The sequence below is a fragment of the Ailuropoda melanoleuca genome, chromosome 14 (assembly GCF_002007445.2).
Source record: "Ailuropoda melanoleuca isolate Jingjing chromosome 14, ASM200744v2, whole genome shotgun sequence".
Taxonomy (NCBI): Eukaryota; Metazoa; Chordata; class Mammalia; order Carnivora; family Ursidae; genus Ailuropoda; species Ailuropoda melanoleuca.
Window position 1 is genome coordinate 19,644,166 of NC_048231.1, and position 25,349 is coordinate 19,669,514.

The 25,349-nt window shown below is 38.9% G+C and overlaps 1 protein-coding gene and 1 non-coding gene across 10 annotated transcripts in view; one reads left to right on the forward strand and one right to left on the reverse strand.

Annotated features, from left to right (window-relative positions):
• NRXN3 (neurexin 3) overlaps nt 1-25,349 on the forward strand; it is a 1,691,473-nt gene that overhangs the window by 1,364,159 nt on the left and 301,965 nt on the right. The gene's annotated exons all lie outside the window — the stretch shown is intronic.
• LOC117796141 lies at nt 21,092-21,152 on the reverse strand. Its single transcript, XR_004620524.1, has one exon. It is a non-coding gene; the product is annotated as a U7 small nuclear RNA (small nuclear RNA).

Below are 25,349 nucleotides of genomic sequence, written 5' to 3' on the forward strand. Positions count from 1 at the left end.
AGCCAGTCACAAGGCTTTGGGGAAACCACTGCTTACCTGAGAAAATCTTGAAAATTAGTTACTGCTAGCAGAACCCACAAAATCTTGCCAAGGAGGCTTTATATACTCTGATAAGATTTGACTTTATATATCTTTGTGGAGGAGTGTGAGCCTCTCTACAAATGCCAATTAGCATGATAGACAAGTGGCAAAATTTTCCACGGAATGGTTGATTTGAGAAGGTAATCTGTTTTCTCCTAAGTAAGAGTAAATTCAGGTAAAGAGTATATTTGAGCACTAAGAAGCATCTTACTCAGTTTAAATATTATTTCTGTCAAAATTTTATCATTTTTATATCATCTGAAGATTATGGACGGCCTTATTTTAGGAGACAATCAATTGGCTGGTAGATATAACCATCTGGCAATCACAGACATAATAACTATGACTCAGACTAGTCACAAGTGAGCATCTATCTGCCTTCTCATAGATGAGTTCCTGGAATTTGTTGGTATGCCTACCGAACCAGAGTGTCCACATCAGGAAATTACCACTTCTTTGCCGCTGTTAAACTGGCTTGGCCAACTCAGAAAGAATATCCAGAAGTCCCAGCTCTTGAGTCCCTGTGTATTGTATCTAAACTTCAAAAGAATCAATTAAAATGCACCTTAATGTTGATATTTAGTTAATGTTAATATTGAGAAAACTAGCTGGTCAGCTAGAAAAATCACCCTAAACCTAATTTTATACATCAGTAAGTAAAGAAAAAAATTTTTTGAATTTGTCGGCAGGTCCTATTCTCAATGCTGTCTCTCGTTCCAAAGTGATTTTGCAAGATAGTCAGTGTTATTGCTAATGTATCATTTTCTAGAATATATTTACCAATGAAACCTTCAGAGAATTTAGTGGTATCATGAATTACGTGAAGCCTCAGAAGATTATGTCTGCCTTTCTATGGCCAGATACTCCTACTTACATTTTTATCAACATGCATGGAAAGTACTGTGATACAGTAAAATCTGCAAGGCTTCAGTGAATAATCTCAGGTGTTTCCTCCCAAAGAGCATGGTTTCAATTTTGGAGCTTAGTTGATCAATCAAGGTTTAGAGTCTTAAATAGTCTTAAATAGAGTCTTAAATAGTTTAGAGTCTTCACTTCTCAAGTGAAGAAATGCCAAATACATGCACAACAGGAACACCAAAGTATTTTCCTTCCTGAGTGAAATTCCTGTGTGAAACAGCTTAATATGACAGTGAACTTGACCAATGGTGGGTGCCTGCAGGTGAGGAATGGACATTAATTCAGGTGGTCACACAGAGGTTGGCATTGTGAGGATTTTTAAATTCCAGAACTAAATGGATGATCCACTGAGAGGCAATGTCCAGACAGATCAATACTGTACAAAAAGATAATTGCTTTTCTTGGTGAATCCTAAGAAAGGTCTGGGGCTTTAGGGAAATTGAGAGAGATTTCTTTCTTTCTTTTTTTTTAATTCTTTTTGCTTTCACAGAAAGGTAATTAATGAGTACAACAGACAATTCAAGGCCAGAGAATAGAATCTGAACACTAGAAAGCTGTACATTCAGAATGGATTTAGAGATTTACAGAAGGGCTTCAGCCCAGAGCAGTGCCCTACAGTGGTGACAACGTCTTCTTGAGAGACACATGCTAAAATCTTCTATTGGGCAAGCATCCAAAAACATTCGAACAAATGAGGTATTCTTTGCAGCATGTCCGTGTAGATGGAAAAGAGGCAAAATTTAGAAAAAAAGAAAAAAGAAAACCAGGGATTGAAGTTGTTCTAAAGGTAGTCTATAAATGAAGCCTGAAATACACTCTACTATGGGATGAATGAGTGTGGATTTTATCCACCTATGATCTATCATGCTTTCTTGGGCTGTAAAAAGTGGCTATTCCATCCATCAATAGTATATTAAAAGATGGATTAAGAACCTCTTCATTTCTTAAAATCTCCACTGGAATTTGATTTGGCAGAATAGATTATTACCAAGTTTGAAATTAAGGTGAGTCTTAGCATTGTGTTTCAACAAAACTTTCCACAAGGTCTCAATTAATTAAGGAAAATATCTATATTGAATTGAATGACAAAAAGCTGGTCCTGGGATGCCTGGGTGGCTCAGTCAGGTAAGCAGCTGCCTTGGGCTCAGGTCATGATCCCAGGGTCCTGGGCTTGAGCCCCCGCATCAGGTTCCTTGCTTGGCAGGGAACCTGCTTCTCCCTCTGCCTGCTGCTCCCCTGGCTTGTGTTCTCTCTCTCTCTCTCTGACAAATAAATAAATAAAATCTTAAAAAAAAAAAAAGCTGTCCATACTAGGGACAGTATCAAAGTGTCATAATTTGCTTTCTTACTCAGTTCCTTTTGCCAGATGGCATGTTCCTTAAAGACAGGGTCCTGGTCCTGTCCATTGCATCAATGTGCTCAATAAATGTGTCTTCAGTAAATGCACCAAAGGGGAATTTAATCACAAAGTTGACAAGGACGTATGAGAATTGTATGCTTGAAATCTGTCACTTAAACTCTCTTACTAGATTTTTCTTTGAGATTTGACTATCTTTGAGCCTGAAATGGTTCACCTAAAAATAAAGATCATTAAAACAAAACAAACAGAATCTTTTCTTTACATCAAAAGATTTATATCCCCTGACACAAAAATAAGTAATGGTTTCCACTGTCTTCGTTCACCTCCCATTTCATCTGAGAAATGGCTGCATTTAGGCGGACTGAGGAGACCGTTTCTAGTCTGTCAAAATTTCAACTAATCCCCCAGAAACTTGAAAACTGATTATATGCAGAGAGCAACAAAAGGGAGAGTGAGTTTCAGTTTCATTACATATGATCATCCTCTAAAGCCATCTTTCTTAGAGGTCTTGCATGAAGGAAGCAAAGAGAATATCATTAAGGTGGATCTTTTCTGCAATGGACCAAAAACGGTAATCTTCAAAAGACATACATAGGAGGGGCTCAGTCGGTTAAGTGTCTGACTTCAGCTTGGGTCATGATCTTAGGTCCTGGGATGGGCCTGCATCCGGCCCCACCTTGGGCTTGACGCTCAGCAGGGAGTGGGCTTGCCCCTTCTCCTGCTCCTTCTCTCTCTCTCTCTCAAATAAATAAGTAAAATCTTTTTTTTAAAAAAAAGACATACATAGGAAAGAGTCAATTATTTAGAAAAAATAGGGATTGAAGTTGTTGCTTTGGGGAAGGACAGTTTATAAATGTAGCCTGAAATACACTTCACCTACAAATAATTTCATAAAATTTTTACTTTGAAATAATTTTGGATTTATAGAAAAGTTGCAAAGATGATGTAGAGATCTTTATACCCTTCACCCAGCTTCCTCTAATGTTAACACATTATATAGCCATGGTGTATTAATTGAAACTGAGAAATTCACTTTTTTACAATACTATTAACTGTAGACTCTATTCAGATTTTCCTGATTCCTGATCAACTAATGTTCTTCTTATGTTCTAGGCTTTAGTCTAAAATACCACATTTCATTTATTCTTCATGTCTCCTTGATATCCTCCAATCTGTGACAGTCCACAAGTACTCCTTAACAGAAAGAATTATTTGAAAATATATTTATTAGATCAATACCATCCCTCCTACCTTTCCTTTCTCCACTGAACTTGGGCATCAGTCACTTCCTTAGCTGTTGATTCTAGTTTATACATTGGGGTATTTTTCCAATGCACACTCTTCTAGCATGGTGATGGGTATTAAGGAGGGCACATATAGCAATGAGCACTGGGTGTTATATGCAAACAATGAAGCATGAGACACTACATCAAAAACTCATGATGTACTGTATGGTGACTAACATGACATAATAAAAAAAAAGTCCTATAAATAAAGCTTTCATTAAGTTTAAAAAATCCCACCAAACAACCAAACAAACAAACAAAAAGCCCCCATTCTTTTAGCTTCACCAAACTATCCTCTCATTAGTCATTAGGACAAAGTATAGAATGGGGTTTGGAAACACAGACTCTGGAGCCCAACTGGCTGGATTTGAATCCTTACACTAGTTTATGACATTAGGGAAGTCACTTGATCTCTCTGTACCTCAGTTTTTACATTTGTAAAATAGGGGTCATAGAAGATTAAAATGAATAAATGTACAAAAAGCATAGAACAGTCAGTTGGCACATTGTAAGTGCCAAACATTAGCTCTCGTTATAAATATTATTGTCTATAAAAAAATGAAAGAAGGACATCAGTGTAGGGTAGTACAATAATTCCTGCATTCTGCATCAAAATGCCTGAATTAACGTCTTAGCTCCAAACTTTCTAGATGGGGAGGTTCTTTGTATTTTGGAATGCAGATAACACCTGCTCTGTTTTCCAAGGAGTCACTTTAAGGATCAGATGAGATAAAGCATGAGAAAGAGATTGTAAAATGTAAAACACAAACCTGAACAATAACAACACGTAGTATGGAGAAAGGGGTGCTAGAACAGGACAAGCTGAGGGCCTCGCCAGGCAGCCTGGTCCTGACAGTGGTAGAGGATGTGTGGGTTTATGGGAGTACTTTGTGTCGGCCATAAGCCCTGGATGGTTTATGTGTGTATTTCCCTTTGCTTGACCAAATATGGTGTGTATGAGAGATCAAGCTACCTGGAAAGAGAGTAACAGAAGTGTTACCCCTGTATAGCCTCACTGGAGAATGTTCCAGGCATTTCTGTTGATACTCATAGGGGACAGGGATAAGGGGATAAGGTGGGTTTGGGGACTTGTTAATCTGAACTCCTCATTTCCATGTTGGTGTTGTTTATTTCAGTCATTACCACAAAGAACTTTTAGAAGAAGCCTAGCCTTGCTTTCTCTCTAAGTGGTATCCTGCCATCTGGAGTCTAGCGCTTTGAGAATCTGCAGGCTGACACAGTGGCCACGGAGTGTTCTTTAGGACAGAGGACCAGGGTATGAACCCTACTGGGACTGCCAAGGCCAGGCTTGCCATTGATTTTCTGCTTTGTTACCAAGCAACTGAGATTTCTTCCACTAAAGAAAAAGGCACATCACTTCCCCTTCAAAGAGAAATATGTTGAGAAGGAATAAATGAGGAACAAGGGTAGCATACTGAGTCAGAGTTCTGAATTCAGGATCTCAATACAGCAGCAGGCAGGTGGGACAGCTGCAGCTGGGACTCCTTCTCCTCCGTCTCCTCCGTCTCCTTCTTTTCTTTCTCCTTCTTCTCCTTCTCCTTCTTCTCCTTTTTCTCCTTCTCCTTTGAAAACTCCACCTCCTCTAACAATCTGAAATGTTAACTATATAATAAATACAGGGGACCCTCAAAAGTCCCAAAACTCTTGTAAGGTATATAAATTGAAGGGCAAATTATATGATTAGTAGCTAGCATTTATCGACTTCTCGCTATATACCGGGCACTGTTGTAAGCATTTTACATGTAATCATTACAATTCTGTGAAGTAGGACTGATTATTAACACCATTTCACAGATGAGAAAACCAAATCACCTAGTCAATAGGAAAATTGCCTGAAATTGCACAGGTGGTAATTCAGAGTACTTTTCTAAAATATTTTCCACTCAGTTATTAGTATTTTCAATAATTAAAATAATCGATAAAAATCTTTACAATGATGATGTTATTCTACCCCTACCCACATTAAATTGGTATGTGCAAAAAAAAAAAAATTAAAAAGCCATAAACCAGTGATTAGGGTTGAAAGCAGTCATTTTATGTTTAAAATGTGTCATCTCCATCAATTAGTCAAATACTAAAATGAAAGGGATTAACTGTAAACTGAAATTTAAAATGCTTGAAGGAAAGCATTAAGCAGTGTTGGGATTTTTTTTTTCTTACCTTGAAACAATCTCCATGATCGAGCAATCTGGGAGGAGTACTTTATTGATAACTTACAGAGTTTTCTACTAAAAAAAAAAAAAAAAGAAAGAAAGAAAAAGAAAGGGAAAGGGAAAAAATTAGATAATTATTCCCCTTGTGGACCAGGCTATGACCTAATTATGTATCACACACTCATGTGATCCTGGGCAAGCTTGGTCGTCGGGTTGTAAGTACAGTAAACAGATATCTGAGCCGATCGAAGGGTAGTGTAGTCTAAGAAATCTGATCTCCTGTGAAAACAGATTCCCCGTGGATAACAACCAGGGATTACATATTTTCAAAGACCAAGAAAACAGTGAAATGCCCTCAGCTAGACAGAACACAGTGTAATTGTTCTCGGTTATCCGAAAGGATTTTGCACTGCCTCAGGGCTGTCATTACGAACATCAGTGATTATTGTGGGAATTTGGGAAACTGCTAGTGAATAGGAAGCTCCAATTACAGAACACTGGATAAAACAGCCTTTGCTATAATTATACTGTATTTAGATTGATGGGCCTAATGAGCAGTGTTCCTTAACCCAAATGTTGATTTTGAAATGAGTTAAAATTAGGGCTAAAACTGTGTTAGTATATTTCTTTACTGGATTGACTGTGGGGCTCCAAGTAGAATTCCAATTATCCCTTAAGTACCAACCAGTGTCAGGGCCTGGACTAGGTGCTGGGGATCCAAGAGTGGAGGAAACCCTCAAGGAGTTACAGCTCAGTAAGGGAGGAGGAATTGTACTGATAGTAATAGCAGCCAGTATGAACTGAGCCCTTCCCAGGTGCCAGACACTATTCTATGCACTCTGTCTCTACTAATTCATTTACACACACATCACTCTAACCCCATGATGGAGGGACTATATTAGAAGTGAGAGAGAAGGCCCAGGAGGGCTACGTAATGAATCCAAGGTCATGCATGCGGTAAATGGCAGAGCAGGGCTTAAACATTTAAATGGTCTGATTTTACTAAATCACTGCTCTGACCTCGGCACCCTAAAATAGTGCCTGGCTCATAGTAGATGCTTAATAAATATAGGTCATTAAAAGGTGGAATAACACTACTGGGTATTTGTCCCAAAGATACAGAAGTTGTGAAAAGGACGGGCACCTGAACCCCAATGTTCATAGCAGCAATGTCCACAATAAACGAACTGTGGAAGGAGCCGAGAGATCCTTCAACAGATGACTGGGTAAAGAAGATGTGGTTCATATATGTGATGGAATATTACTCAGCCTTCAAAAAGGATGAATTCCTACCGTTCATATGGATGTGGATGGAACTGGAGGGGATTATGCTAAGTGAAATAAGTCAAGCAGAGAAAGACAATCATCATATGGTTTCACTCTCATATGTGGAATATAAGAAACAGTGCAGAAGATCACAGGGGAAGGAAGGGAAAACCAAATGGGAAGAAATCAGAGAGGGAGACAAACCATGAGAGACTCTTGACTCTGGGAAACAAACTGAGGGTTGCTGGAAGGAAGGTGGGGGTGGGGTAACTGGATAATGGGCCTTAAGGAGGAGTGATGAGCAATTCCGTGTTATACACAACTCATGAATCATTGAACACTACATCAGAAACTAATGATGTACTATATGTTGGCTAATTGAATTTAAATTTAAAAAATTAAAGGATGGAGTAAAGGATTGCTTTCATGACATGTGTATAGAGACTAGAGATGGTGATCAGTACAATTCTGACAACCTGTCTTCCGTTCTATCAGTCTCCCTCACCTAGGACACAAATGCCAAAAGAAAAATTTGCTTCTAGGAACAAAATAATGGCATTGATTAATTGGTTCATTCATTCACTCACTCCTTCATTCTTTCTTCACTCATTAGGCATGCATGGAGGGTTTTCTCCCCAGGCCCCTCGTATTTGGTATTCTGGCAGTTATCTTAGCCAACTGCTTGTGTGAATACTTGTGTGTATTGGAGGGAGGATCAATTAACACAATGCAAAAGTGTTTTTGTTTTTCGTAGCAGTTATGTATCTAGACTTATGTGACTATTTTTTTGACACTGCGAAGAAAGGTGCTCCTGCTTCTGCTTGCTAGCAGGTTAGTTTATAAGCATTTATCTTCAAGTTATCAGAGATGGATTTTCCTTATGGTCAGTTTTCCAAAATCTTGGAAACTGATTTTAGCCGGCATCAGATCTGGAGAAAAAGGAGAGGGAAAACAAAACAAAACAAATCACAAGAATCAATACAGAGTCCAATGACCATTTGTCCAAATAAAACAGATATCATTCAACACTGGACATGAGTCTCTGGTAATCACTGGTCGTCTTCATCTTGAGTGAGGGATATTGAAACAGATTTGGCTGGCTGCTGTTTAATGGGGAGTGATTAATACTTTTCACTAGCCCAAGGGTTGAAAAGCAAAATTAGTTTTCTTTCTAGAAAAAAAAATTTTTTTTAAAGGCCAGTTAAAATTATTGACTTCATGCATCACTCAGCAATTATAGGAAGCATTACTGTACCCTCTCCGTAGATGATTAGAATAATTGCTGTCCTTTCATCTCCCTCATCTAATGACACTCTCCCAGTGCCTCCTACTTCCCTTTGTGTCTTAGCATGCTGTCTCTATCTGCTTTGCTAAGAGAACATCAAGGCTCAGCATAATTGGGCCATTTCCCTGTCATACTGGTTTGCTTCTAAATCTCCCTCCTCTGTAGGTTACAGTGAGGTCAATTATATGCAGTCAAATGGCAGAGAAGATATTAAAAATACATATATCCTAGAACCGAATATATGCCACATGTGTGCCTTCAGTTAGAGGGAACTTCTCTTAGATAAGACCATTGTCAGTTTTCTTGCACCTGTTGCCAGTGATTGCTGGCAATCACTAAAGCTTCAATTCTGATACACGATTTATATTGGTCTTGTTTTTTTTTTTTTCCTGTAAGTAGTAAAACAAAGAGAGGGCTTGCACTAACATGTTTTCCATACTTGCCTGATAATCAGAATCAATCGTGGCAGACAATAAAAATATGCCCCAAACCTATGAATCAAAGGTCTTCACAGGCATTGTGATCTATATATTTTATTTATTTATTTATTTATTTATTTATTTATTTTTAAAGATTTTATTTATTTATTTGAGAGAGCGAGACAGCCAGTGAGAGAGGGAACACAAGCAGGGGGAGTGGGAAAGGAAGAAGCAGGCTCCCAGCGGAAGAGCCTGACGTGGGGCTCGATCCCAGAACTCCAGGATCACGCCCTGAGACGAAGGCAGACGCTTAATGACTGAGCCACCCAGGCGCCCCGTGATCTATATATTTTATAAGCTCTCTAGGTGATCTGATCATCAAGCAAAGACTGGGAAGCCTGGTGCTAATAACATTCAGTAGGTTTTGATATGTCTCATGTGTTCCTGATTGAGGTAATGTCTAAGGTCTTTTTTTGATTAAACTGAAATTAAAATGCTCAGAGTACTTCCCACATTGAATTTTCCCATTGCCCACTGCCTGGACTGTGAAAGAGTAAAATCCATGTAGGGGTATTTTGTGATGAAGATGTCTTTCTGTTTTTATTATTAAGCTGAATGAATAAGGCCACCAGTCCATCCCCCCTTTGTCGATGTTATGACAACATATGTTGACCTAGAGACGTTTGTCAACAAAGCTGTCTCACTAGCTAAGCTCAACCAACCTTCTAAAGCATTTGAATGTTTCACATTGTGAAGTCCACTTTGACAGAAGCTTAGGATAGAAAAAGTAATAGACTTCTAAAATATTACAGATGGAAGGGCCATTGGAGGGCATCCGTTACAAACTGAGAGCTATAAAAATAAAGGAACAGAGGCCGTTAAGGGACTTGCCAAAGTCAAATGGTTAATGAGGGACAGTTTGGACTAAATCTCCCGATTCCAGGCCCGATATTTTCTCTAGGTCACCCTTCCCTGATTCCTACAACCAATTAGCCTCCTTTCCAAGCATGTTTCCTCTTTAGGAAAAGAATAAAAACAGATTAGACGCAATTGGTGACTTTAAAACTGTGTTCTCCAAGATTCTGGGTTCAGGAGAAGAACCTGGGAGGCCACTGGAGATGGGAGTGAAGTTGGGAGAGGGTGGTCTGGTCAGAAGCTGAGGCTCAGAATTCCCCTCATTCTGCTTTTATCTGTTTGGTATTTTGAAATTACATTAAGAATTTGTTTGGGGGGGGGAAGTCTGATATATATATTTTTTAAGTTGCAAAAGCAAAGGACTAGATGGTATCTTCAAATATATATTTGATCTAATATCTGGAGATTCTGAGAAAAGAGGTCTGTGAAAGCAAGGATGTTGTCTTTCTTTGCCTTTCCCCATAGCATTTGATTCTTGTGTATTCAGTGAATGGTACTTATTGACCACTTTCAAGTGTGGCTTGGTCAACTCAAGGAATTGACACTTTGAAAGTGAGAGAATAGAGGGAAGAGAAGCTATTTGGAGGGAGACTATCTTTTAAAATCCTCTTTGAAAAGCCAAGCTGAAATGTCTACTATTTTCTCCTAAAATGGAAAGGTGACCTCACTCTTAGGCAGTAGTATCACGCATGCTGTCCTCTACTGCCCTAACAGGTGGAGAGAGAGGGCACTCTGAGTTCACAGTGCGAAGTGCCCTTTCTCTTATTTGAGCCTGTTCTGCCCTCAGGGGGACTTTGATGCTCCTTTTTAAGTTCTGAGGATAGTTAAAAGTCTAAGAAAGAGACCTTTGTCTTTAAGTAAGAAAATACAAGAGAAACTCAAAGCAGTTGTCCATCTCTCTCTCTCTCTCTCTCTCCCCAGCCATCAATTTTTAACATTAACCTAGGCTGTCTCTGTGTTCTTTGGAGTTGGCCTGAGCTCTCTTCTCTTTTGGTCATGACTCAAAACAAAGAGACCTGAGTGTGTATCTACCTCCTTTTATTTAATTTTGGTCTCCATCATCTTACCCAAAAAGGGACTAGATCTTTGTTTCCCTACCCCTTTAAGGTAACCCCCTTGTTTTCAAGCCTTCTCTGGACACTGCCACCATTGTTCTTACTTTTTCTCACTCAGTTTCCTTCACTGCAAGCTCTCACATGCCCATGCCTTATTTGTCACCAGACTTTAGATTGACTGGCTTGTGGTATAAAAGAATGAATCAGGTGGGAGCGGCTAAGTAAGCTGAACGGAGCTACTTCCTTCTTCTTTCCTTTGAAATGATCAAAGAGCCCACCCAGATGAGTGACATGGTATTCGGGAGTTCTGGTGGCTGGACCATTTGTTTAAGTTTTCTTCTTTGTAGTGACAGCTCTTTAGAGTTTAAGTGACTGGGTTTTCACTTGACAGTGCATAAATTTCTTCTGCAATATTTGCTAGTTACTTATCTCTTTCTGATTTTTTTCCTGTGTTTTATTATATCCAGTTTATTTTTTTCCCCTTAGTTGATTTTTATGTGCCTTGTTTCTGGATATACATGGTAGGTATACCATGTTCCAAAGGTAATAGATCCCAGTTTGTCGATGAAAAAATTGATAACACCATTTGGAAGCAAATCCCAAAACCTCACTGATATAATATAAATATGATTTTTGGGGCTTACTGAAGCAAAACTCTCTAATTTCTAATTTCTAATTTCTCTCTATCCCATCCTTTGACCCATTCTAACCTCCATGTACAGTGACCTTATTACCAAGATCTTTCACACTTCTCCACTCTGCACTTGCTGTTCCTTGGCCAGAAATACCCTTCCCTTTCTCCTTCACCTGGAAAATTTAGACTAGTTCTTTTCACCCTAATAGAAACATAATCTGCTCTGATATGTCTTCCTAAATACCCATGAGCAAAATCAGATGTTCTGCCTTCTGTTTCCCCATGATAATTTATTGATATCCCTGTGACAGCTCCCTGCCACTCTAGCCCATTCAGCTGGGAGATCTTCAGGGGGTAAACAAAGTCTTACTCTTCTTTGAATTCCCTGTGCCTCACAGACTGCCTGGAACATAGGACATACTCAGTCATTGTGGCTGAGAGAAGTGATGAATTAATCAATCTTCCTATTCCCTAGCACCTGGATCTTCTCATGGGGCCTGTATTCTCCCTTGCTCCCTTTTCCTCTACTTTTCATTCAGTCTATTAATTAAAAAATAATAATATTTTTTTCCTCCAGGGTAATCTTCTCTACTAGCCTGCTTTTCTCTCACCCCATTCCTTTTGAAATATGAAACTACTATTTCCATAGATACTAGTCTAATCTGGACTCTCTTAATCTCACTTTTGGAATTCTACAATAGCCTCCTGGTGGATCTATCTTCTGTATGATTCTACTAATGCATTCTTCTATGAGGTACCCAATCAATTGTTTCAAGATACATTTCTAGTCCATTACCTCTCTGGAAAGATTCTGAATTGGCTTCCCTAATAGATGAAAACCAAGCCTGTACTTAAGCCAGCTAGTCTCTTTCATCTCTGCCCTCCTTACTTCTCAATGTGATGCATTGCATCCATCCAAACCAGATTGTTTGTTATTCTGTAAATGACCTGTGCTCATTCATTCACAGTCCAAAAGGAGTCCTTGGTTTGCTTATACCGGATCATGTAAGTTTATCTATTCCAAACCAAGTTATGAACTTACCTCTCTCAAGAAGTCTACCAGGATTAACTCAACTCATGAGTCATCCTTTATTCCTCCTTGTTACTATAGATAGGATTTGGGACACTAGAACTTTTCAACCTGAATGTTGCCCCTTTCTTGGTGTTCACAGATCATTGAACCTTTTTGCATCTAAAAATGGAGTTTAAAAAAAAGACTGTTACACATACGGGATGTTTCATGATGAAATATAAAGTGTTTCAAATTGAAAATGATGATTTATTTGGTTTATAAATCAGGAATTTGGAAGAGGGTATATAACCCTCTTTCCTCCCTCTTTCCCTATAGGGTGTATCTGTATCTTTGGAGTTTGAAAAGCAAAAAGTAAAATTATCATCACTTTGATTTGTTTGCATTCGTAATATTTAGTTCACTTTGAAATATCAAATTACATTTAAAGGAAGGTGTGAAAAATAAGGAAGACTAATGCTGCTGTGACACATAGTCCCCCAAAGTGTTACTTGCTCAAACATAAAAGAGATTTATCTCATTCATATGTACAGTCCAGTGTAGTTCCAGGAGACAAGAAGTGGGGGACACTTCTCTACACTGTCATTCTGGGACCTGGCCAACAGCAATGCTGTTATCCTCAACATTACTTCCAGGGGCTTTTTGGGGTCTAAATACAGTTTTTTTTGGAAAGGGAGAGAACGTGAGTAACTTCCTATGGGAGGATTTTATGAGCTAGATCTGAAAGTGGTCCACATTAATTCCATCCACATTGCACTAGATAAACTCAGCCACGTGGCCACCTGTAATTTCACTGGAGGCTGGGAAATGTTGACTAGGATGTGCCCAAGAAGAAGAGAAATTGGTTATAATGAAGACCTAACCACTTTTATATATTATCTGGCATAATTTTCTAAGTCTTTCTGGTTTGTACTTTGTCTTTCCTAATAAGTGTAAGTGTTCTCTGGGCAGATGTTTCCTATTACTTTCTTATGCCCCATGACATGTAGTATAGAAGTCTGGGCAGATTAAGCCCTTGGTATGTGTATTAATTTTCTATTGCTGTTTAACGAATTACCACAGATTTAGTGACTTAAAACAATTCATGCTTGTTATCTCACATTTTCTACGGTTCCGAGGGTGGGTGCAGTCTAACTTTGTCCTCTGCAAAGCTGTACTGAAGATATCAGTGCTGGCATGTCATGTAGAGGCTCAACTGGGAAAGGGTCTGCTTTCAAGTTCATCTAGGTTATTGGCAGATTTTATTTCCTTGCAGCAGCTTGGTTCTGCCACGAACCAAGATTTCATGGCACTTTGCTTCTTCCAAGCCAGCTATAGACTCCTAGCGAGAAAGAGTCTTATATAATGTAAGATAATCACAAGAGTGACATCCCAACACCCTTGCAATATTGGTTATAAGCCAATTACAGGTTCTGTCCATACCCAAGGGGAAATGATTATGCAAGGAAGTGAATACCAGAAAGCCTGTCCACAAACAGTAATCATCGGGGCCTGTCCACCATAGTAAGTGGCTGAAAATATAAGGGTCTTTCTTCCCTAGCCAGTGAATCACCATTTTATCTGAACATACTTCTTCACACAAAAGTGCAAAGAGTTATCAAGGACCTCAAGAGAAAAGTGGCCCTTACGGACAAGAGCTAGTAACAATGTGGTCAAAACAAGCGCTCAGGAACTATATTGGCTAGGCTTCACAAATATCAACCTTAATTCACACGATCATCTTTAGAACTGGGTCCAGAATAAAATGAGACCATCTTGAACCTGTTACCAACAAATCTCATCCCAGCAATACCCCGTGGCCCTCATTATATGGCATTTTGAAACTACTGTCATTTTGAATTTTTGTCTTTTCTGGCCCCCTTTTCTCTACTCCCCTATCAAAGTTAGGTGGTACTGAATTTTTTTCCTCTTCTTAGTCTTCCTGCTTGACATTTTCTTTTCTGGTTCCAGTCATCCTTTAAGACACCTCTTAGCATGTCTTCTGGGGGAAAGTCTGAAGGAAGGTTCTAGTATGAAACTTTACATGTTTAATTTGCTTTGGAGAGTGTGTCAATCACTCTTCCATTTCCAGACTTCTCCTACCAGCAAGATCTCCTAAGAGGAGGAAATCTGAGAGAATCCGGGCTGCTTATTGATACGTCAGCTATGGAAAAAATTATTCCCAACTACTTCCACCCAGTCTTTGAAACTCCAATAGTGACTTTCTGTGGTTAATTCTTCCATGATGTCTATGATATAGTCCCATGGACATAAAGGTTCAGGGCATCAAACTGAAAGATATAAAGGCTCTAATAGAGTCACATTTCTAAAAAAGAAAACCAAATTCTGAAGATATCCCCTGGCTCTGTGAACAGCTAAAAATACAAGGATAATCATTCCTACAGTCCTGAACTTTTAAAACCAAAGCTAACCTGGAAGGGAAAATGACACTGAGCTACAGCGAGAGAAGAATAGAACAGACTTCAGAAGAATCAGCCTCTTTTCAAGGCATTCATTCCTAGATTAGCCCATCTATCTTTAAGTTTCATGTGATTCTTATCTGTTTGGTGGGACTTGCAGCTGGCAAGTTGATGAAAGGTACACAGAAACTCTGTACTACTTTGCAATATCCATGTGTCTAAAATTATTTTAAAATAGAAGGTAAAACAAACACTAAAAAGAAATTAGTGAGTTGGGAAGGAGTTCCCCTTGCAAAAGTCTTGCAGATGGAAGCAAATGGTTTCTCTGAATATAAATACCTGTTCTGTATTTAATAATATATCAGGAAGAGGAAGAGGAGAGGAGGGAGGGCAAGAAATAGATCAAGATTTCCACCTGCTATAGGGGCCGAGCCGTGTGGTATCTAACTGCATAAGGCCTGCCCTGTTTCAGTTATTTTAACTGGTCTTGCCTCAGTCAAAGCCCAAAACACACCCCAGCAGTACTTTGCATTCCTGGATTTGTAGATTAAGTCTTTTTTGGGGGGTAAAGAGCTACTCTTAGTGCGGCTGTTAACCCTAGCCTTCGTTCTCTAAAGAACGAGGCAGGCCCACTTGCCTATATAGAACTACAAAATAGAAAATTAACCCCACTCCTCTGTCTCTTACAAGATTTGTGATGTTTTGTTGAGATGCCTGGGCCCATGTGCATTCACTTTGATTGTGACTCAGAGACTTCTTTTTTTGTATTCTTTATCACTGCAGTAGAATAAGTAAATACTTTGTCATCAGAATGTCTTAGGGAGTAATTAAGAGCCCTGGCTTTGGGGCACCTGGGTGGCTCAGTTGGTTAAGCAGCTGCCTTCTGCTCAGGTCAAGATCCCAGGGTCCTGGGAAAGAGCCCTGTGTCAGGGGCTCCCTCTTATTCCTCTCCCTCTGCCCCTCCCCCCTCGCACTTGTTCTCTTTCTCTCCCTTAAATAAATAAGTAAAATCTTTAAAAAAGGGGGGGGGGCTCTGGCTTTGAATTCAGCCAGCTTTGGGCTCCGTTTTATGCTCTGCCACTTATGAACTATGCGATCTTGAACAAATTCCTGAAGCTCTTTCTTGACAGTTCAGTTTCTTCATCTGTTGAATGGGACTAATAATACCTAATTCAAATTGCTTTATATTTTCCAGCATCCTATGATTTCCAGTGACCATAGCCCTATGGCCATTTGGGAATATCTTTTTAGAGCTAAATATTATCAGATTCTTTATAAAATAATAACCCATTTTTTATGAAACACACTGTCATTCTAGTCAAGAGGGATGTTTTTTTTCTTAAACAGGGTGCCGATTTATGATCAGCTCAGTCTGACCATTAGATCCATCGTTGGCTTCATTAGGTTTTTAGAGAACTGAATTCTTTCCCTGAAAAGATGGTCCAAAATCAAAATTAGAGCAAAATTGAGTGTGTCTGAGACTCAGTTGATGAACTGAAGGATACATTCATTTATTTGTTTATTTGAACTGAAGGTTTTAGAAAACAAAACAGAGAACCCTCCACCCAGATGAAAGAAGACGTCCATGGGAAGCCTTCCCCTGTTGCTGGGTGTGCAGGGCTCAGAGACGTATGGTCCACCTCCCTCCAGCACAGTCCGCAAGGAGCTGGAGATCCAGGTGGCCTAACCAAACAAAAATACGTACCAGTAGAAAACATGTGAGGATAAACCAGAGCTGCTTCTCCCTTTGCCAAAGATGTTTTCAGGGGCTTCACCCTAAGCACATTATGGTTAAATGATAACTACTGTCAAAATAGTCTCTTGAGAAAAGGGATCTAGTTAAGGCTAGCCAGGATTAGTTGCATTTCAGGCAAGGGCTGAAAAATCAAGTGGAGATACACTGCCTGCTGTTGGAAATGGGTAGTTAGGCCAGAGATCAGGAAGGCATATACACACACACACACACACACACACACACATACATTTAGGAATCCAGTATATCTGAAAGCAGGGACGTTGACAGGCTCATGAGAAGCATAGGTAGAGGACATCCTAAGTAATCGAGCACAGCCACGTAAGGTTTACCACAAGAAGAAAACACCTCTCCCATTCCTGATACAAACATGTGTGCACTGCACACTGAGAAACTAAAGGCCAGAGAGGAATGCAGACCTGGCCAGAAGTAGCCGGCGTTAGGACTGAGAAGTAAACCAAATGAATTTTTTGACTGGTGGAGATTATCTAGAACGTAACTAAAGGGTTGGGATTGAGAGACATATTTTTGAAATACCCAAAAGCCTGACAGATGCATTGACTGCCTAAAGCATTCTACCATTGGTCTCTGAAGGACGCCTCTGAACCGTTTCCTGCCAGTATATCCCCGAGGCCCTTTGGGAAATAAGACCCGTTCCAGCTTAGTTATGTCTCAGGGCTGCCTGGAATGGGGGAGGAGGCTGAGAATGATTAAAAATAAGTCTTCTCCCTGCCTCATGGGCATTCCTGTCACATGTTCTGTGTCATAGTGAAACCACAGCCGTTGAGCAAGAGGACGGTTGTAATGTCCAATCTCCCCAGTCCTGAGTTGATCAAGGAAAAATGTTAACAACTAAAGAGTATTTGGTTCTAGATTCTGGAAGGATTCTTCATTATGTTATTAAGAAGAAAGGAGTAAGAAAAAAACAAAAGGACAGAAGTGAACAGAAAAGTCCAAGCCAGTTCCACCACACGAACAGTCTGATTGCTTCACCTTTCTTGCCAGCGTGACCCATTCCATTTGAAACACAGCAAGTGGAGGAAAAAAAAAAGAAAAAAGTCTGCAGACAGTGATGTGAAATTTGTATTGAAGCTTTAGCTCCCCAGCACACCTCCAAGGGAAGTATTACTGAAACAGCTGCTGGAGAGGCAAACAGAGGTCCAAGAACGTTCCTTCCACAAAGGTCAGGATCTGATGCTTACACCAGTGCATACGGGAGGTGAGGAAAGGGTACAAGAGAGACATTCCTTTCCAGGCCCCCTCGAGTCTCTGGGTTGTTTCTCCTCCTGTCTGTGTGCTTTAAAGGAGCCAGAGTCTGGGAACTCCTAGTGATTTTTTTACTACCAGCCATCCCAGGTTACCAAAGCAGAGGATTTGCTGTTGAGTACCGTGCTGATTTGAAACTGATCAGCCTCAGTTTCCTTCCTAGTAGATACCTGTTTTGCTAATTAATCTCAAACTGTACCTCCCCTCTCTCTCAATCTGAACATTAAGCTCCCTTAATCTTTGCAAACTTGCCCCCTTTTATTAGTTCAACCTACTGCATCAACGCAATAATGAATTGACCCGTACTTAAGGCCCGTGGTTTGTGCCTCACTCCAAATCCTACTTGCTCTCTGATTTCAGACTTCTTGCTTCAACCGGATGACCTGTCCAAGCTCAGAATGAATAACTTTAAACAAAGTTATTACTCCAATGTTTTTACTTTATGAAAGTTTTAAAAATGACACCCAAAGAAGAGCTCTGTAATAGTGTATCAGTTTTAATTTGTAAGCACTCAAACCAGTGGTTGGTAAGAGTGTGGGTTCTAGAGTCTGCTTGGAGAAATGATGTCCCACCTTGGGACAATCTTCCCAATTTGTCTAATCTCATTTCCTTATAAAATGGAGATAATTGTGGGACCTTCCCCAGATGACTGTTAGGAGGAGGTGATCCATATAAAAATCACGGCAATGCACCTGGCATAGAATAAGCTCTCTATAATACGATATCTACCATTACTGTTACACAAGTATAGAAATAGAATATATTAGTTTAAGTGACAGATTGATGTTAAAGCCTCAGTTCAAAAACAGTAAAATTTCTCCTTATAATTCTTACAATGGCCACTTATTCCAGATATAAACAATGCTATTTGTGGTAAAGTTTGTTTCAAGATTGGCGAATGGGCCAAACGAGTCTAGTCCACATAGTCGGAGGCAGCAGAGCCTGTAATACACATGCCGTGTTGAATGGTGTGTTTAATGTTTATTCTGGCGCCTGTATCTGCTGCCCCCAATTCTTCTGTTCCTCACCACCACCGCTACACCGCCTTTTCCTCTGCATCCATCATCTCCTTTAGAATGGAAATGCCCACAGATTAGAAATTACATCTGTATAATCTGTTCTGTATGGCACGGCACCTATGTACTTTTCCAAAAATGATGGGGGAATATATCTTGACAAGTCAATCTGTAATGATCTAATGAAACATCATGGAACACCTAAAGTCTTAGCAAAAGGAAGAGAATTGAGAATGCATAAGATTTTGCAGATAAATTGGTAACATGGGCTGAAGCCACAGGAGCACTGGAGAAAAAGTAAAGTGATTTAAATAGGCCTAGACTGGCTGGTTAGTGGGGTATAATCCCCTAAAAATGGTGTATGCAGAAGAAAAGTCAATGAATGAATCATTAGTAATTCATACACTGCATTTTCTTCTAAGGGGTCCAGAACATCAGAAGTTCTCTTTCAGAATCTGATAGTTTCCTGGGAATTTGCTATTTCTTGATTCTTGTAGTGATGGAGGTCTGTTTGTTTCATGTTTCTAGGTATGAGAAGTCCCATCTCTTATTAACAAAAGAGTTGGTGGTGCTTTCAGGGCAGGACAGCAGATTTTCAGACTCCAAGGACATTTCACTCCCCACTAAACCACCCTATGCCATGTGCTGCCAGGCAGAACAACTGTTCGGTGTGGTACATCCGGAGAATAATCCAGTCCTTAGCACTGTAGGCTGAACGCAGCAGTGAAAAAAAGACAAAACCAGTTTTGCAATATAAATGACACATTCCATTAACGCAAGTGGATCCAAATGAACTAATTTCATTCAATAGTACTTTTATATTCTGTAGCTATATGGGCTTGGATACAAATTGTAATGTCAGTCTGTCAGGAGAGTGGACTGCAGTGCATAATTACAAGTTCTTGTTCAGCACTTCAGGAGCTAATCAGAGCAAGGATGGGAATCTGTAATTTGCAAATGTGCAAAGACAGAGGTTACTGTGGCACTAATGGCTTTGCTGATAACATTCTTGCCACCAAATCATAGGACTATGGGTGCAAATTCTACAAAATAATTTGCCCTCCCATTTAGTCATTTGATTACGAGAAATCCACCCTGCTGGCAGCACCTAGGGGTATTTTTTAATCTAATACTCTTTAGTAATATAAAATATCATTCTGTCGACAAATTAATATTTACATTCCAAGGTACTGTATACAATCATAAAATGATAAATAGAGCAAACTCATATATAAAAATACAACACAAGTATGCAGTGTGCTTCCTCGTGAAACCTGGTTCTAAACAGCTGTTTGCTTTGTAGGGCTAAATCGGGAAAGATTAAACAAAGGACTGATAGAAAAAATATATATATATATATCCTATACATGCATATATATTTTTTCTTCTTTATTTTTCTTTCTTCTAACATTCCTCCTTCAAATCTTTAAATACTTATTTTCTTTCTCTAACAATTCCATCCAATCCCATTCTTGGCGAAGTGGAGAAACCAAGCAGCATTGTCGGAGTGCAGGAGTGGCTTAAAATGTAGGTCTTTCTCTGAAGATTCTAATGCTTCACTGTCCTATCAGTTCATCCCACTGAAAGTAAAATGATTGCTGCTCATGGTTTTGCTCCATTTGGAACTGCAAAAATAACATCATGGCTTCATGCCTCCCTCCTCCCACTATTACCTGACTAAGCTAAAGCCGTTGTCCATTAGAAAAATAAATGCCTAGAACATCTCCATCAGTTTCTTTGGCAATAATAACCCTTGAAACCTAAACGTATTTTTTATGTAGAGACTGATGCTCTATGTTGGAGGCTCATTGACCATTCTGTCGGTGTTATGTTTTAGTTGAGTCCAGTTGTAAAGAAATAGGAATTGCTACTTGTGCCTCGGCTTTCAAGTTGAATCGCTTTACCTTGGGCGCTGAAGCTAGAGCCGTGCTTACCTGGTAAAGTGATTGTAGGAGACTCAGCCGAACAGAAATTTCTGATATGGGGGCTCTGCTGCTTTCCACGGAAGAACAGAAAACAGGTCTTGTTTTGTAGTGAAAGGACTGTTTATCTCCAGAAAGTTTGGAATGATGTGTTCTATCTCTCCTTTTTTTATATTAATTTTTTTAACGTATGTGGTCTTTATCCCTGTGTAGGGTATGAAATGTTTATTCTAAATTTATATATTTTTCCACATAGCTTCCAAGTTATCCCAATAATATAGTGGACACCATTTTTTTTTTTTTAACCATGGGGGAGTCTTCTGGTGAGGACCAGAAAAACTGCTAGACAAATTCTAAAAGAGCTGTAACATTTAGTGGATACCCTTTGAGTGCTTAGCCAGACTGCACTTCCCCTCCTTTGGAAGAGTCCCTTCCACTTTTACTGAGGAGGTGAATGTAGGCAACCATGTGTGTGTCATAGGACCTTTCCCCACCCGTCACAATAGACTGAATGAGGGCTGGACCCCTGACCCAACCTGGAGTCTCTCTTGTGCAACCTTGAGTCTCATTTGTGCAAAGGGAAGTCTGGCTAGGAGTAAAAGGTGGACCCACAGGGACAGTGCCTTGTGGACTATGACCTTTCAAGGTAAACTATCCCTAAAGGAAGAGAGACCTATTTGAATTGACACAACATTTGAGAACTCCAGTGAGACAGGCCTCTGGCTCTTTTCCTCTAAGGCACTACGAAACTCAGGTCTTCGCAGATCAATTAAGCCATTAACACTCCCTCTAATGAAGGTTGGTTTTGGGGAGAAGGCTAAATCAGCTGGCTTGCCCCAAACGGCCTAAAGACAGCCAGAGTACTACAGGTGAGGCAAACGGCAGTAATCCTTTAGGGTCAGAGGGCCTCCAGTTTGCAGCAGAGTTAATGTTGCCTCTGCTCTAGGCGACCTCAATCACTGCCCTGGGCAGATTGAAAGGAGATACTGGACAGGTGCTCTGCAGTCACACAAGGGTTTGTAAATATGTTTTAAAAATTCAGTTGCCACTGCCTGTTCAGCTAATAGGAGTGTTCAGAGAGCCACAAGGTTTGAGAGACTGGATGGACAGATGTGTTTGCATCTTGGGGAATGTTGCATTCATATAATTCTCTCTCATAGACATTATGATGGGAGATTTCTACTGTTTAGTTCAATTTCTTAAATTTTTGATTACATAATAACATGGTAGCCAAAGCCAAAAAAAGGGGGGGGCAGTTAATGCTTTTTTCCATTTCTGTCCTTCTGCTCAAGAAACCAACCAGTTATTGGATTTGCATGCTTCCAGAATTTTCTTATACATATGGAAGAAAATACAAGCCTATATTCTCATCGTGCCTCCTTTTTTTTTTTTTTAAAGATTTTATTCATTTATTTGACAGAGATAGTGACATCCAGCGAGAGAGGGAACACAAGCAGGGGGAGTGGGAGAGGAAGAAGCAGGCTCATAGCGGAGGAGCCTGATGTGGGGCTCGATCCCAGAACACCAGGATCACGCCCTGAGCCAAAGGCTGACGCTTAACGACTGTGCCACCCAGGCGCCCCTAATCGTGCCTCCTTTTAAACAATTAGCAGCATGCTGTATATATATTTTTGCATGTTGTTTTTTCATTTCATACATCTCAGGTGTCTTTCTATATCAGTACATTGAGAACTTCCTCATCCTTTCTTTTTTACAGCTATGACATATTTCACTGTGTGAATATACCATATTTATTTAAACTTTCCTCTGCTGTTTGCTATTACAAATAGTATTGCAGTTAATCTTCTTCGTGCCTTATTTTTTGCTTGCTTGGGTCTATCTGTAGGATACATTCTGAAAAGTGGAATTGCCAGGTTAGGGAGTATATGCATTTGTAACTTCAACAGATATTGCCAAAATGCCCTTTGTATGCCCTAGTATATGAAATCACAGCTTGTCCTCCATGAATGAAAGTATTTCCCCACACCTTCCCAACAGAGTGTGTTGTCAAACTTTTGGAAATTTACCAATACGCTATGTGAAAAATGGCATTTCAGTGCAGTTGAATTTTCTTTCTCTTATTAGTGTTTAAGAGTCATTAAAATCTTTTACGCAAAATTTCCATTGATACATATTTCCCTACTTTTGTATTGGTTTGCTGGTTTTGGTTTTTCATTCATTTCTACCGGAAAGACTCTCTGTGATGTGGGGGGCCAGTCTCCTGTCTCTCCCCCCACCTTTTTGTTTGTCCTTTCATTTTGCTTATAGCTTTGCTTTCATCTAGTGCGATTATCAAACTTGTTGTGTATGGTTTCTGTGTTTTGAGTCTTAGTTAGAAAAGAGACTTTTCACCTTCTAGGGTTATAAAGTAATTCTCATATTTTCTGTTGGCACTAATATGTTTTTTTATATTAATTTTTGTTTAACATATGTGGTCTTTATCCCTGTGTAGGGTATGAAATGTTAACCTAAATTTATATATTTTTCCACATAGCTTCCAAGTTATCCCAATAACAGTGTTCATATAGGCCATTTCCCATTTAAGCCACTATTATGACATTCTAAGTTCACAAATGTTGGTGGTCTATTTCTGGACTTATATTCTGCTATGTTGGTCTGTATGTCCATGTGCATTTTTAAATTGTTGAGTCTGTAATAGATTTCAGAATTGAAGAGGGTTAGTTCCTCCTTACTGCTCTTCCTTTCAGTTTTCTTGACTTTTCCCATTTTTTAAAAAATATATATATAAACTTTAGATTCAATTCATTTGGTTTAACAAAGGGTATGTGTATGTATAAATATATATATACACATCATATAAAACATATAAGCAAAAACATATGTATATGCTTTTATATTGAGATAAGGTTAATTTATAAATTGAAGAGAACTGTAACCTTTATGGCCTTTATGTGTCTCTCTATTCAAGGACACAGTATGTCATTTCTTTCCCTTAAATTTTAGTTTATGCCCTTTTAGCAATCTCACATTTTGTTGTTAACTTTATTCCTAAAATTTTTTTTTCTTTATACATAATTATAAGCGGGTCTTTTCTCTCATTACCTCTACTAATGAGCAGTTTGTATATACGAAGGCCATGGATTAAGGCATGCTAATTTTGTTCTCTGCCACCTTACAGAATCCTGTTGATAGCAGTTATTTTTTTCAGTTGTTCCTTGTGAGAACTCCATGTATTCAATCCTATCATCTGCAAATAATTTAATTGCTCTCTTACCAGTTTTTATAACTCTAATAACTATCATTTAATTGCATTGGCTAATAATCCAATACAATAACATAATATTGGTATTCTGAGTTCCTTAACTTTGTTCCTGACCTTAGTAAAAATGATTCTGGGGTTTCTCCAATAATCATGAAGCTGGCTTTTGGAAATGTATACCTTTCATTTCCTAACATTGAATGGTCCAGTCCTTGAATCCTCAAATGAAATTCCATTAGACTTAAGTTTTACTTATAATGTGGGGCTGGATTCTTGTTGCTAACATTTTATTATTTTTTTTTCTTTTTATATGTTCTTGAACGATTTATTTAGCAATGGAATTCTCTGCCCTTTAAAGGAACGGAATGATTTTTCTGTGAAATTTTTTGGACTATTGCTTGCTTTTTCTGAAGGGGGCTCAAGAAGCTTTGATTTTGTCTCTTTTTAAAATTTATTTTAGTCAATTACCTCTCCCTTTAGTCTATTCTTCCTGTTTCAAATGCATTTATATAGATTTAAGACTATGTTCTTCTCATTCTCTATGCCTACTTCCTGCTTATCATTTTTTAACTATATATATATCGACAATTTTCTTCCTCTTCTTTATAGTATAATAATCTAATGTTTCACCCGTATTTTTTTTTGAAACAGAACTTTAATTTTTTTGCCTTTTTTAAAGATTAATTTATTTATTTTAGAGTGAGAGAGAGTGCGAGCAGGGGAAGGGGCAGAGAGAGGGGAAGACAAGCAAACTCCTAGCTGAGTAGGGAGCCCAACACAGGCTTGATCCCATGACCCTGAGATCATGACCTGAGCCAAAACCAAGAGTTGGACGCTTAACCAACTGAGCCACCCAGGCACCCCAAAACACAACTTTTAGACACATTGATTCTACCACTTTTGTATTTTCTAACTTAATCAATGCACCTTTTACCTTTATATTCTTCTATAGTTTAAATATATTTTGTTGTTTTTTTTAGAATAGTGTAAAATATTTAATTCTTTTAGATTTGTTATTTCCTCCTATTGATATAAACATTTAAAGCTATAGATTTTCCTCTAAGCACTGTTTTTACTATTGCCCATAGATTATGATATGTAGTGCTTTTATACTACTGTTTTTCTAGGCAACCTGTAACTTTGGTTTGTATTTCATTTAACCCAGGAGTTAAGAGGGAGTTTCAAGATTTCCAGTTAGAACTGGCTTCCTTTTCTGACTTTGTTTTTAATACCTCGTTATTACACTGTGATCAGAAAATGTGGACTATCCTATTTCTCCTTTTTTGGAAAGGAGAAATTAAACAATTTCCTTTTTGGACAATATGTGATCACACTTGTGAATGTCACGTG